The 12,207-nt window shown below is 45.3% G+C and overlaps 1 pseudogene; it reads left to right on the plus strand.

Moving 5' to 3' along the window:
- The first annotated feature begins 9,092 nt into the window (after nucleotides 1-9,092).
- On the plus strand, nucleotides 9,093-11,694 carry LOC100054458 (GTPase IMAP family member 2-like; annotated as a pseudogene).
- The last annotated feature ends 513 nt before the right edge of the window (nucleotides 11,695-12,207 follow it).

The raw sequence follows: 12,207 nt of genomic DNA on the forward strand, positions 1-12,207 counted from the left end.
GTAGAACAAGGGCTGTTGGAGTTAATACTTCCAACACTTCCGATACTTCCAACTTCCCCTTTGTTAACATCAACACAATTCTCTTGGTAGGAATTCAAATTCCTGTCTTTGTGTGAGAATGTCTCGTGGCCAGTGAGTTATACTTATGGGGGCCTGGAACCATCTCTGACCACCCTAGGGTAACTGTCTGCCTCCACCCTGAAATTTCCTCCATTTCTCAGGAGAGGAGCTCATTGCTTTGTCTCCAGATTAAATTAACGTTTGAGGCAAATTCCTCCATAGAGGAAGCAAATCCCTCCATAGGTGCTAATCTCAGAAGAGACCTGAAAGTAGGAGAAGCTGGGAATGGGCTGGGGCCTGGCCACCACGGGGCGTGTGTGTTTGTGTGTGTGTGTGTGCGCGCGCGCCTGCACACAAGTGTACTTTGGCTGGAGCCATCTCTGAGGAGCAGCTTGGGCAGACTCTCGAGTGGCCTTTCCAGAAAAGCCAGTGCCTCTGCTCTACTCAACGAGCTTCAGGACCCATCAGTTCTGGGATCTGTCAGGACCCCAAGCCAGGACTGAGGGAAGAATGCTCCAGTAAGGTGGCTACTTCAGCTCCCTGATTTATCAGGGCAAGGCACTGGGACCAGGGTTGTTAGAAGGACATTGTGTGAGAAAGAGAGAAAGGAAATGAAGGGGAGGACAGGGACACAGACGAAGAGCCCTAAGTCAGACATATGGTTTCGGGGGTCAGAGAGAGGAGAGAAGAGGGCGTTTATGTAGAGAAGGAAACTTCCCTCTTGTCCCAGTTTCACTTCTTTAATTCAATCTTCCTTTACCAGACCAAGATTATGTAACTCAGATTTATCCTGTGTCTGTTGCTCAAGAGACCATCACTTTAGGTCACAATTCACACGTCCTAGCCTGGAATTCACAGAGTAACATCAGGCTGCAAACTTTCTTCACAGCCCCATCTCCTTCTAGTTTGCTACATGATAAGAAACACAGCAATAGGCTCGGGGTCCTCAAAGTTAGATTCCAGTCGCTGGCCCCACACTTGTTCTCTGAGTAACGTTGGTCAAGTTAAGCATCTTTCTGAATCTTATTTTTACTTATTTAGAAATGGAGATAATCTCTCCTTCGCAGTATTGCTGTAAGCACTAAATGAGAAGAAGAAATATAACACGGGCTTGGCCAGAAGTCATTAAATAAGTGGTAGACGTGTCTGCTCCAGGCACTTCACCTGTTTTATCTTCCCACCCATGTAACACCGACTTCTACCTTCAAGCCATCAGTCATGCTGTTTCCTCCACCTGTCTATTTATCTGTCCCCAAAGCTCTCCACGTAGCCATATGCTCCATCCTTCAGTGGAAACTTCCTCCATGGTCTCCCCAGGACACTTGAGAGCGTGCATCCATCCTCCTCTGCCTGTCAATAACCACCGCCTCTTGGACTCCATTTTCCCATGTGTTTTGGTTTTGTCTTCTCAGCAATGAATGAAGACACCTGTAGAGATGAAGCCAGATGGGTTTCTTCCTTTTTTCCAGACAGCATCCTCTGGCACGTGACAGGTACGTCAGAGACTTCAGACTCTGCTTGGAGTTTATGTAAGTAGTCCACTTACTCTGATGCTCCTTGAAGTCATAGAAACTAGTAACATTAGCTATTTTGCAGACTTACTGTGTACTAGATCGGTGGTTCTCAAAGTGTGGGCCAGCGGCGTCAGCATGAATGGGAAACTTGTTAGAAATGCAAAGCCTTGGGCTGCGTCCCAAACCTACTGAATCAGAAACTATGGCAGTGGAGTCCAGTAATCTGTGTTTGAACAAACCCTCCAAGTGAGTCTGATGCATGGTCAAGGTTGAGAACCATCGGGCTAAGCCATTGTCTGGGGGTCTTTCATCTCTGATTAAATCAGATAAAGGGGCTAGACAAAGCACATCTGAAATTGAAGGGTTTTGGTGAGAAAGTTAGCATAGGACCCTCTGTTGTAAGATGGACCTAGAAGAAACAAAGTGCAGGGGCGCTTGGGCAGCCAGGAAACAACCTAAATGTCCTGTGTAGAGAGCAAAGGCAGGAAGCTGGGGGGCCTCAGAGGTAAAACTCCTACTTACATTTATAGTTGGCTGCAGGGTTCCAATTCCACAGCTGGAACCCCCAGACACGACAGTGACCCCACTACAATAACGTAAATGACAACAATGTCCTAGTAAGGTCCTGGGGCCAGCAGCATTAGCATTGCCAGGGAACCGATTAGAAGTCCAGTTTTTCAGGTTCTGCCCAAATCCTACTGCTTCAGAACCTCCAGGGACATTCCACAAGCCCTTCAGGTGATTCTGATGCAGGCAAAGTCGTGTAAACTGTGCTAGGCACGGGGGCTACTCGCTTTCTGTGCAGTTTTTCATTTAATTCTGACAACCCTATGAGCAGTTTAAATTTTTGCAGTTTTAAGGGGAAGGAAATCAGGGCCACAGTTGCCTAAGGGCACACAGCTGGTCAGTGGCCCAACAGGAATGGAAACTGCCTGATTCAAACACCCCGCTCAGCAGATGGAAGATGTGTTTTGGCCAAATGTGGTCTCTGATGAACTCCCGGTAACTGAAAACGCGTTTGGGAGGGTTTGGGGGCAGGAGGGAGAGGGCGAGTCAGAAATAGAGCAAACAGAGCCATCTCTACAATTTAGTGGGTGGTGTTCAAACCCAGGATCTGGTAGCAAATTAGCCCTGTGGACCTTATCTCCTTTATAAGATCCTGCCCACCTGAGAGCCATGGCTCAGAGACTGCACCAAACAAACCTTCCAGCCGATACCTGGTGTTCAAGGACTCATATCCTCAGGTCTTCCCTTGAACTACCTGGATCTGTGTTCGGCAACTTTGCTCTCCTTCTCAGTCTCTCCCTGTGTGTTGTTTTCTCTGCCTAACCCTTGACCTGGAGGAAAATCTTTACTCACAAGAGACGAAGGCTCGCTCAAGGACAGGGGGCTGCAGATGTGTGTTTGGGCGGAGGGCAATTTCAGTCCCTTCAGATCACACCGGATAAGACAATTCTACCTCTCAGAGGGCAGAGCTGAGCTCAGGAGCTCACAGACTGAACCAGAAAGAGTTATTTTTCACTCTTGGCAAAAACACCCAGGAACCAAGTTCTTCTCAAGACAGAGTTGAACTTACAACGAGAAGTTAAAATGAAAAGGTCCTATGTGGGAAGGGTTGGAGGGGAAATGAAGGGCTGACGGGGTTCTGACCACAGGGGAAGGTATCAGGAAACAGATTGGGGTGAAGACCTCGTCAGGCTCACCTCAGAGTTCACAGCCAGCATTCCTCCAGCTCACTTTAACCACAATTGTTCTGTTTTCATACACTAAGGGGATGCGGTGGGTGGGGAGGCAGAGGAAATGAAGGAAAACATTGAGTAAAACCCCAATAACGCTACCCAAAAGCAGATCATGTAAAGCAGGATGAGGGCCAGACCTTTCGAATTCATTCTTCACACCGCCCACAATTATACACACCTGACCGTGTGTATTGACTGCCCCTCCCCCCCATGCCCAAGTCAACCCTGGTGTGATTTTCCCATTTTCCATAAGAAAGCATTCAGGATCCCAACTTCATGACAAATCATCTGCCTCAGTCTCAGCCTCATTTCTACGCATCCTGACTTCCTGCTGTTACCGAGCAAGGGCTCACTATCCGACGTGCACAGAAGCCAAGAGCACGGCACCAGCTTTTGAGGACAGAAAAGGCTTTATTGTCAAGTTCACTGGCAAACCAGGAGGCGAGGCTCTCAAGTCCGTCTCCTCAATCCAAGGTTCGGGGCACATTTTAAGGAGTTAGGGCTACAAAGCTGCAGCTGGGCTCATAGGCTGATTGGCTAGTCTCGAATCAATCCATATGTGGTAATCCAGGTACTTGGGCGGCTGGATCCCAGATTTTCCTTATTGAAGGCGGAGGTCATCCTGGGGCTGTGGGTTCCCGCCTGGCACGTGCGCAGTGCTGTCTCTGCTATTGAGCGAGATTTGATTCACCAACAACCTGTTGTAAGGAAGCAAAACTCGTTTAAGCTGGTCAATGATTTATGTGCTGTTTCCCTGCCTCTAGGTTCCAGCCATCCTTGGCTTCCTTCGAATATCTCCCAGCTCCATTGCTGTCACTTGCCTTGAAATATGCTATTTTCTTTTCCCTGGAAATAGCTCCAATCTCTTTCCCTAACTTTCATTCATTCTTCAGTTTTGGCTCAAACAAGGTTATTTCTTCTCGGAAGTCTTTCCTGACTTCCCCCCGTCATTAGTTTAGCTTGTCTCTCACACACTCCCAATGCACCCCCGCATTCTCCTTAGCAACACTCACTATGCTAAAGTCTTTGCTCAGTGTCAGGCTCACCCAAGAAAGGAGACAGTGAAGGGGGAAAGGTAAAAGCCTTAGTTTCTTAAAAGATAGAACCAGAACTCTTCTGGAGTGGAAAGATCTATTCAGAAAAACACCGTGGTTGGTATGTTTGGAAGAAAGATGAGGCCGTGAAACCAGATACAGCTGGAGCCAGGGCAATCAAAGAGAGAAGAATTCCTGTTTCAGAAATGGATAAGATTACTCATGAAGCAATGTAAAAATCCTAAATTAGTTATTAACAAATAGAATCCAGCAGTACCTTCAATGATAAAGATCTATTCTAAGGAGAACAAAGGAAAGTTCAATGCAAAGAAGATTCAATATCAGGAAATATGTTCATATAGTTCAATGTGTTATACAGCTATGGAGCCACAAATCTGATCATCTCCTTAACTGCTGAAGGGTACTCTGGTAAACTTCAACATCTAATAATTGGGTACTTTTTACCATAATAAAATTTTCCATCTCAGGCACAAAGCCTGCATCTTGTTTAATGGGAAACATTGGTATGACCACAAAAGTCAGGAACATGTCAAGGAGGACTACTGTCATGGTGACTATTTAACATTCTTCCAGATACTAGCCATAATAAACTAACAGGGAAGGAAATTGGAAGTTTTTTAGAAAATTTGGGAGAAGGAGGTAAAATGATCATTTTCAGCCATACAAAGAACATCTACAAATCAATATGAAGATGATCAACAACAGAATTTAAACATGAGTAACAAATATATAACACAGGTATTAATAAAAACGTGACATAATTTTTTAACATGTGAAAAACCATTCGACCACATTCATATTGACTAATACACGTGAACATCACAGTAAGATACCATTTTTCCCTGATCAGATTGGCAGATAAAATCATGAGCAAGTATATGGGGAAACTACTAAAAGTCTGGTATAAGTAATATGGTTAAAATTTTTACCGTGGGCAATTCAGTAATAACTATCAAAATTACAAAGGCATGCACCAATTGTCCAGCAATTCTACTTCTAGGAACCCATTCAGGTGATCCAATTATTTATTGCTGTATAACAAATCACTCCAAAACTCAGTGGCATAAGACAACAATTTTATTGTGCTTACGATTTCGTGCGTCAGGAATTCAGGCAGAGCACAGAGGGTGCAGCTTGCCTCTGTCCCATGCAGACTGGGGCTTTGGCTGGAGTGGCTCAACCAGCTGCCGACGGCTGGGGCGCTAGACAAGAGCCACATGTCCGTGCTCCCTGGTTGTCAGCTGTGTTCCTAGGTTCTTCTCCATTTGCAGCTGCTGGGGCTGGAATGTCCAAGCCAGCTTCTTAACTCCTTCTCCGACGACCACACTCTTCTCCTGGTGGTTCTGATTCCCTAGTTCATCATAACAACGTAAAGTCAGAGGAATTTAAAGAGATGATTGGTCAGCTTCATTCACTGAGAGAGGAGGGAGATCAAAGAGCAGTCACGGTGGCTGTTCAGTGGGGGGAGAGTGGGAGAGGGTGAACGGGCAGAGGAGAGGGTGGAACAATCCGTGGCTGAGGCTCATCCCTGTCCAATTCCAAGGAACCAGGAAGTGTCTTTACATCATGGAACCAGAGGGCACATGGTGCACCTGGTGCCCCTGCTCCAGAAGAGACGATTGTGACCCATGATCTGGAATCATAGACAAAGCAATGTGATGGAATAAAACTTAAAATGGGCATCTCCGTGTTCCCTTACTTGCAAACAAACACCGCTTGCGGATGTAGCACTGTGCTGGTAATCACATCTTTTAGTGGGATGCTTCTGTTATTTCTTCTGTGAAGGACCTTTTCCTCCAGTTGCTGGGGGTGCTGCCAGTGTCACACTTGTCTGGAAATTGGCTTCTGCTGAGGAGAGATGCCTTACGTAAGGTCAAGTGTCCTACCCAGGGGAAGCTTACATCCAATAACTGGTCAATGGGATTAAGCCCGGCCCGCTCACCTTCACTCAAAGGTCCATCCAAACTTTAGGTCTCCTGTAGAGGGGACATTTGTGGTAACGCCATCTCAGTCGCACTCCCCCTGCCTAATCCTGTCTTTCCTTCTCCTGCAAGTGTTACTCCTGAGTTGACTTCTTCATAAATGTCCTACATTCCTATCTCCATCTCGACAGTCTGCATTCCTTGGAGCCCAACCTTTTATATGCACACACATACACATCATCTATGTTGGGAAACTTATTAACATAATCTACAATTCTAATAGGTTAAAAGAAAAACTCATGGAATTATTTTAATCAACATTAAAAGAGACAATTTTCCAAATTTACACCTCAGATAAATGGCGTTAAGGAAAAAGTCTAAACATAGTGTGCTACCTTGATCTCTAAACAAACTGATTAATTAAAGGGCAAAAACCAGCATCAGTGTTAATGATATTAGATACCCTAAAATTAAAGTAAAAAATAGAAGCACAACATTAGTTCACTTTTTAAAGGTAGCGACCAATGTAATTATACAAGAAAAAACAATACAGGGTATATTTTTGGAAATAGGGGAGTAAAATATCATTACTTGCATCCGATCTATGACAAACCTAGAAACCCCAAAAGAATCAAAAGGAAGTGAAAAACTATTTTTCTACATGAAAAAAAGACATAATACTCTAATGAAGGACATAGAAACTGCCAGATGTTTTCCCAAAATGTAACGTTTTACACTCTCACCAACAGTGCAGTTTTGGTTCTTCAACATCCTTACTTGCTGTCTGTCTTTATTTTTTGTCCCCTCTGCCCCAATTTTATTGAGTTACAATTGACGAATAAAACCATATATATTTAAAGTGTACAAGGTGATGATTTGATATATGTATACTCTGTGAAATGATTATTAGAGTGAAATTAACGAACACATCCACCGCCTCGCGGAGTCGCCTTATTTGTGTGTGTGGTGAGAACAGGACAGATGTGCTGACTTCACAAGTTTCACGTGTGAGGTGCAGGATTCTAACTGTAGTCACCCTGCTCACAGTGCATCCCCAGAGCTGGCTCACTCATAACTGAAAGCTTTTACCCTCTGACCATCGCCTCCCCACCTTCCTAAATGTCCAGACCCTGGTAATCACCACTCTACTCTCTGTTTCTAGGAGTTCCACGTTTTTTCTTTAGATTCCACATATAAGTGAGATTACACACTATTTGTCTTTCTCTGTCTGACTTATTTCACTTAGCATAATGCCCCAAGCTTCACCCATGTTGTTGCAAAGGGCCAGATTTCCTTCTTTCTCTTGGCTAAATAATATTCCGTCATTTACACCTACCACCTCTTCTTTATCCATTCACCCATTGACAGACACTTAGGTTGTTTCCACGTCTTGGCTATTGTCAATAACGCTGCAATGAACACGGAAGGACAGGCATCTCATCAAGATACTGGGTTCATTTCCCTTGTATCTATACCCTGAAGAGGGATGGCTGGATCATATGGCAGGCCCACTTTTAATTTTCTAAGGAACCTCCACATCGTTTTCCATAGTGGCTGTACCAATTTACACTCCCACCAACAGTGTGAATTCTCCACATCCTTGCCAACACTTGTTATCTCTTGTCTTTTAGATGATAGCCATCCTAGCAGGTGTGAAGTGATGTTTCATCGTGATTTTGACTTGCATTCCTCGAATAACTAGTGATGTTGAGCACCTTTTCATGTATCTATTGGTTATTTGTATGACTTCTTTGAAAAAATATCTATTCAGATCCTTTGCCCAGGTTTTAATCGGGTCATTTAATCGGGTCATAGTGATTGTCATATAAATAGGAAAAAGAGCGTTTGAATGATTTCAACTTTAACTCTTGGGTTGTTCATCTTGAGTGTGGACACTCCAGCTTGTTATTGTGGACACTGCCTAGATCATTGCTCCCTGGGGTGTGTTCCCTGAAATCACAGAGCCGGACAGGAAAGAAAGGCAGGGATGCCAGCGAAGCCACGAGTGAGCTGTTTCAAGATGCTTTGATGGTCACTGATGTTACTCTCGGTCTGATTTGGACAACACGGGCTTCTCTCGGGGTCTCCTGTCTCTATCCTTCTTCCCCTGTATGGTGCGCTGTCAGAGGTGCCCCCCCGATGCTTTCTCCTTCCCCAGTGGCACTTGACTTCAAAGCCATCATGGCCACCAGTGTGAGTGAGTTAGGAAAAATTGTAACTGTGAGGACACAGCCGGGTGGGAAGGAATCAAACTGCCCATTTCCTGGTGTCCCTGCCTTGCTATCCTGTCCAGTCGAAATCATTCAAACAAGAGCTTTTCCCCACTGACAGGAAGAGACAGGCGGCCCACACGATAGCGAATGACTACGGATTAGATTTTCCCATTCTAACTGCCTATTTTGTATATGTGGCATAAATGAGAATTTCAGACGCCGGCACGCGGTGGGGCTCTTTTGCAAGAGGAAGCTCAGTGGAGATTACAGAGAGGAAGAAAACAGACTGGGGTTTTTGTTTTCTTTTTCTCTTCGCCCTGAGCTGGCAAGTCACAGGTTTGGACGGGAAGCCCTCTGTTCCTTTGGCCAGTAAATCGGTAAGCCCATATTCAAGAAACGCCGTTCAGTGTTGATTTCTAGTTCCCAAGCTATGTTCAAAAAAAATTTGTCACGAAGAAATTTGCCCTATTTTAAGGGAAACGATGTAGAGTGACTGCCTTTGGCTTAAGGGAAGCCAGCTTACAGAACTGAGAACTTCCCATCGCTCAGTTTACACATCTCTGGCAAAGAGAGTTTCCTTAGCATAAAGCCAATGAAAAGTGCTAACTGGAAGAATTTGGGCTTTCCCATGTGGGTATCGGTTTTCTGTGCCTTGTTGCTTTGGTACATGCTGCTGGATTTAAGGGAGAGAAAAAGTGATTGGATGAACATGAACCGATGCTCCTCACCGCCCAGGACAGGGAACTAGGTCGCAGGGCTACTTCCTGGTGGCGCCTGAGGGAGGAGGAATATTCAGGTAATTGACAGATCACTGAAGTGTATTTCTGGCGTAAAGGACAGTGTGCTTTTCCAGAGTCGTGCTCCTAACTCATTGAGTGTCTCCGCAAGGACTGAAAATGAAGGCAGGGGGTTTGGAAAGAGTGGAGAAGTGGAAGGAAGGGAGCAAGGTGGGGAAAGAAGGAGAGGAGGAGGAGGAGACAATCTCAGAAGTGGGGAGCGCACACTTAGACAAGAAGGTGAGAGAAGTAAAGGGGTGAGGCCAAGAGAAGGGGCAGGGAGGCCAGTGAGCGGAAGGGAGGAAGGAAGCAAGAGAAGAGGTGGGCATGGAGGTAAGAAGCAGGGGGCTTCTCCACTCCCAGGGTGACTAGGGGCAAGTGACTGGATTTCTCTGTAACGGAGGATGGTAATTCTCCTCCAGCACGTTGGCAGCTATGTGCAAACAAGTGAAGCACGGTGTGAAAGTGCTCTTGGAGTACAAGGGCCTTTCACGATCCAGAACTGAAAGGTAATGGTTTTTTATTGGTCTCTGGTGTCTGTCCCTCAGGAGCAGCAATGGGCCAACGTGAACACCGTCACTCAGGTGAGACAGTGACTTCCCGTGTGCCTATTTCACCATATTGTGTGCCTATTTTACATAGAAGTCATGCTGTCCTCTCTAAGCAAAGCATGGGCCATCAGCTGCTCCTTCACTCAGGAGAGGAATTTTGCACTGCTCTTTCCAGTATTTTCCTGCTCCAGCCATTTCGTTGGTGGTCACGACCACAGCCCTGCCCAGCCGAGGTCAGAGGCACCAGCTCTGGCCTCAGAGCAGAGTCAGGTTACTTAACCCGCCCGGAGATGGAGCCACAGTCTTGGCCTCACATCTCTGATCTTCAGAAAATTTGTCTTTTAGAGGGCCAGAGCGCAGCGATTCAGGCAAGCCTTACGTGACGAGATATGTTTCTAAATTCGTCTTGTCACCCACGTACGCTTGCCTGGGATCCAACATGGCAATACCCTGCAGTCCTAGAAAATCGAGAAGGTTTAAAACCCATAATTTATTTGTTTTATTTGCTGATGAAGCTTTGAGTTCATAAGTACAATATATTGTTGAAGGTCTTTTCCCATAATGTGAGAATAAGTCCTTATCATTAAAAACATTCCATTGGCGTGATCAATAGAATAATAACACAGCAAACTTGCTCTTAACAGGACCACATGGGAAGAACCAACTTGCCAGAGGATCAGAGCTGAGGATCATTCTGGTGGGCAAAACGGGCACTGGCAAAAGTGCCACTGGGAATAGCATCCTCGGGAAGCAAGCGTTTGAGTCGCGGCTGGGCGCCCGGACCCTGACCAAGACTTGCAGTCAAAGTCGGGGAGGCTGGGGAGAGAGGGAGATGGTCGTTATTGACACACCAGATATGTTTTCTGGGAAGGACCACGCTGACTCCCCGTACAAGGAGGTCCAGAGATGCTATTCGCTCTCTGCCCCAGGACCCCATGTGCTGCTCCTGGTGATGCAGCTGGGCCGATTCACCACCCAGGACCAGCAGGCTGCGCAGAGGGTGAGGGAGATCTTTGGAGACGATGCCATGAGACACACAATTGTCCTCTTCACCCACAAGGAAGACCTGGAGGGAGGGTCCTTGGTAGACTACATCCACGACTCAGAGAACAAAGCCCTAAGCAAGCTGGTGGCAGCGTGTGGGGGGCGAGTGTGTGCCTTCAATAACCGTGCTAAAGGCAGTGACCGGGACGACCAACTGAAGGAGCTCATGGACTTGATTGAGGACCTGGTGAGGGAGCACAAGGGTGACCACTATGCCAATGGGCTGTACGGCTTAGTGACAGGGTCAGAAGGTGGACCTGTGCAGTCAGAGGAAGCACTGAAGGATTTCAAAGAGAGTCTTATCAAGTAAGTACATGGAAATTCAGAGACGTTACACAACCACGGCCAACGCCAATTGCCTAAAACAAGCCCTAATCAAAGCACTAGTCTGTCTTTTGTTTTGTATTCAGTTGTTTGTCAAATTGTTAATTCTCTTATTTTGTGTATTGTACAGAATGTGCAACTTGTTTTACTGCTCACTCTTTTGTATATACAATTTCTTCTGTAGCTTCCTGTTAATTATACTCCAAAAGTTAATGATAATTTCCAGAAAGACCACTGGACTGGAACGCAAGACTCCTAGACTATAGGGACAGACCAGTAATTATCTGCTCACTGTCATATAGTGCGTGAATCACAGGGCCTCCGTGTAATGTACAGCCTGACATCAGTGAATGTTCGAGATTCTGTGAAGCGTTTCAATCTTAACATCACCCTATTTATTAATGAACCAAATTATTGTAAAAGTTACTGTTTGTTTCAAAATATAATACCAAAACCATTTGGAAGTTGCCTACATAAAATTCGTCTCATTTTCAAATCTCTAAAGCCAATTTTATGTTCATGGAAACTCCCTTTGTTCTTCCTAATACTATTTCTACTGGACTTAAGAAAAATAACAATAAAATTTCTACTCAATATAATAAAATAACAAGTAAACCATAAAGTTCCTGAAATCACTTGTGTTTATTTCTGTTCTATGGTTTTATCCTCAGAAGATGGTAAGTGGACACATGGCTCATTTACTCCATAAGGGATCCAATTTATGCCCAACGACCACACACAGACACATGGACACGTCATTGGTCTGTTTCAGGCACATCTAATTTGCTTAACACAGGAAGAGGCTCAGCCAGGTTTGATCCCTTGCCCCACTCACATCGGCCAGTGAAACACACACAGAAGCTTAGACTTCAGACAAGATGGTGGACTGGGTACACTGATGCATCGTCCTGTTAAATGCAAATAGAAGCTGAATTTATTAAAATTAACAAGACTTTTATGACTGATCAGCTCACTAGAAAATAAGGAAAACTCCAAAGGGGAAGCAAAC

This window comes from Equus caballus, chromosome 4 (assembly GCF_041296265.1).
Source record: "Equus caballus isolate H_3958 breed thoroughbred chromosome 4, TB-T2T, whole genome shotgun sequence".
In the NCBI taxonomy this organism is placed as follows: Eukaryota; Metazoa; Chordata; class Mammalia; order Perissodactyla; family Equidae; genus Equus; species Equus caballus.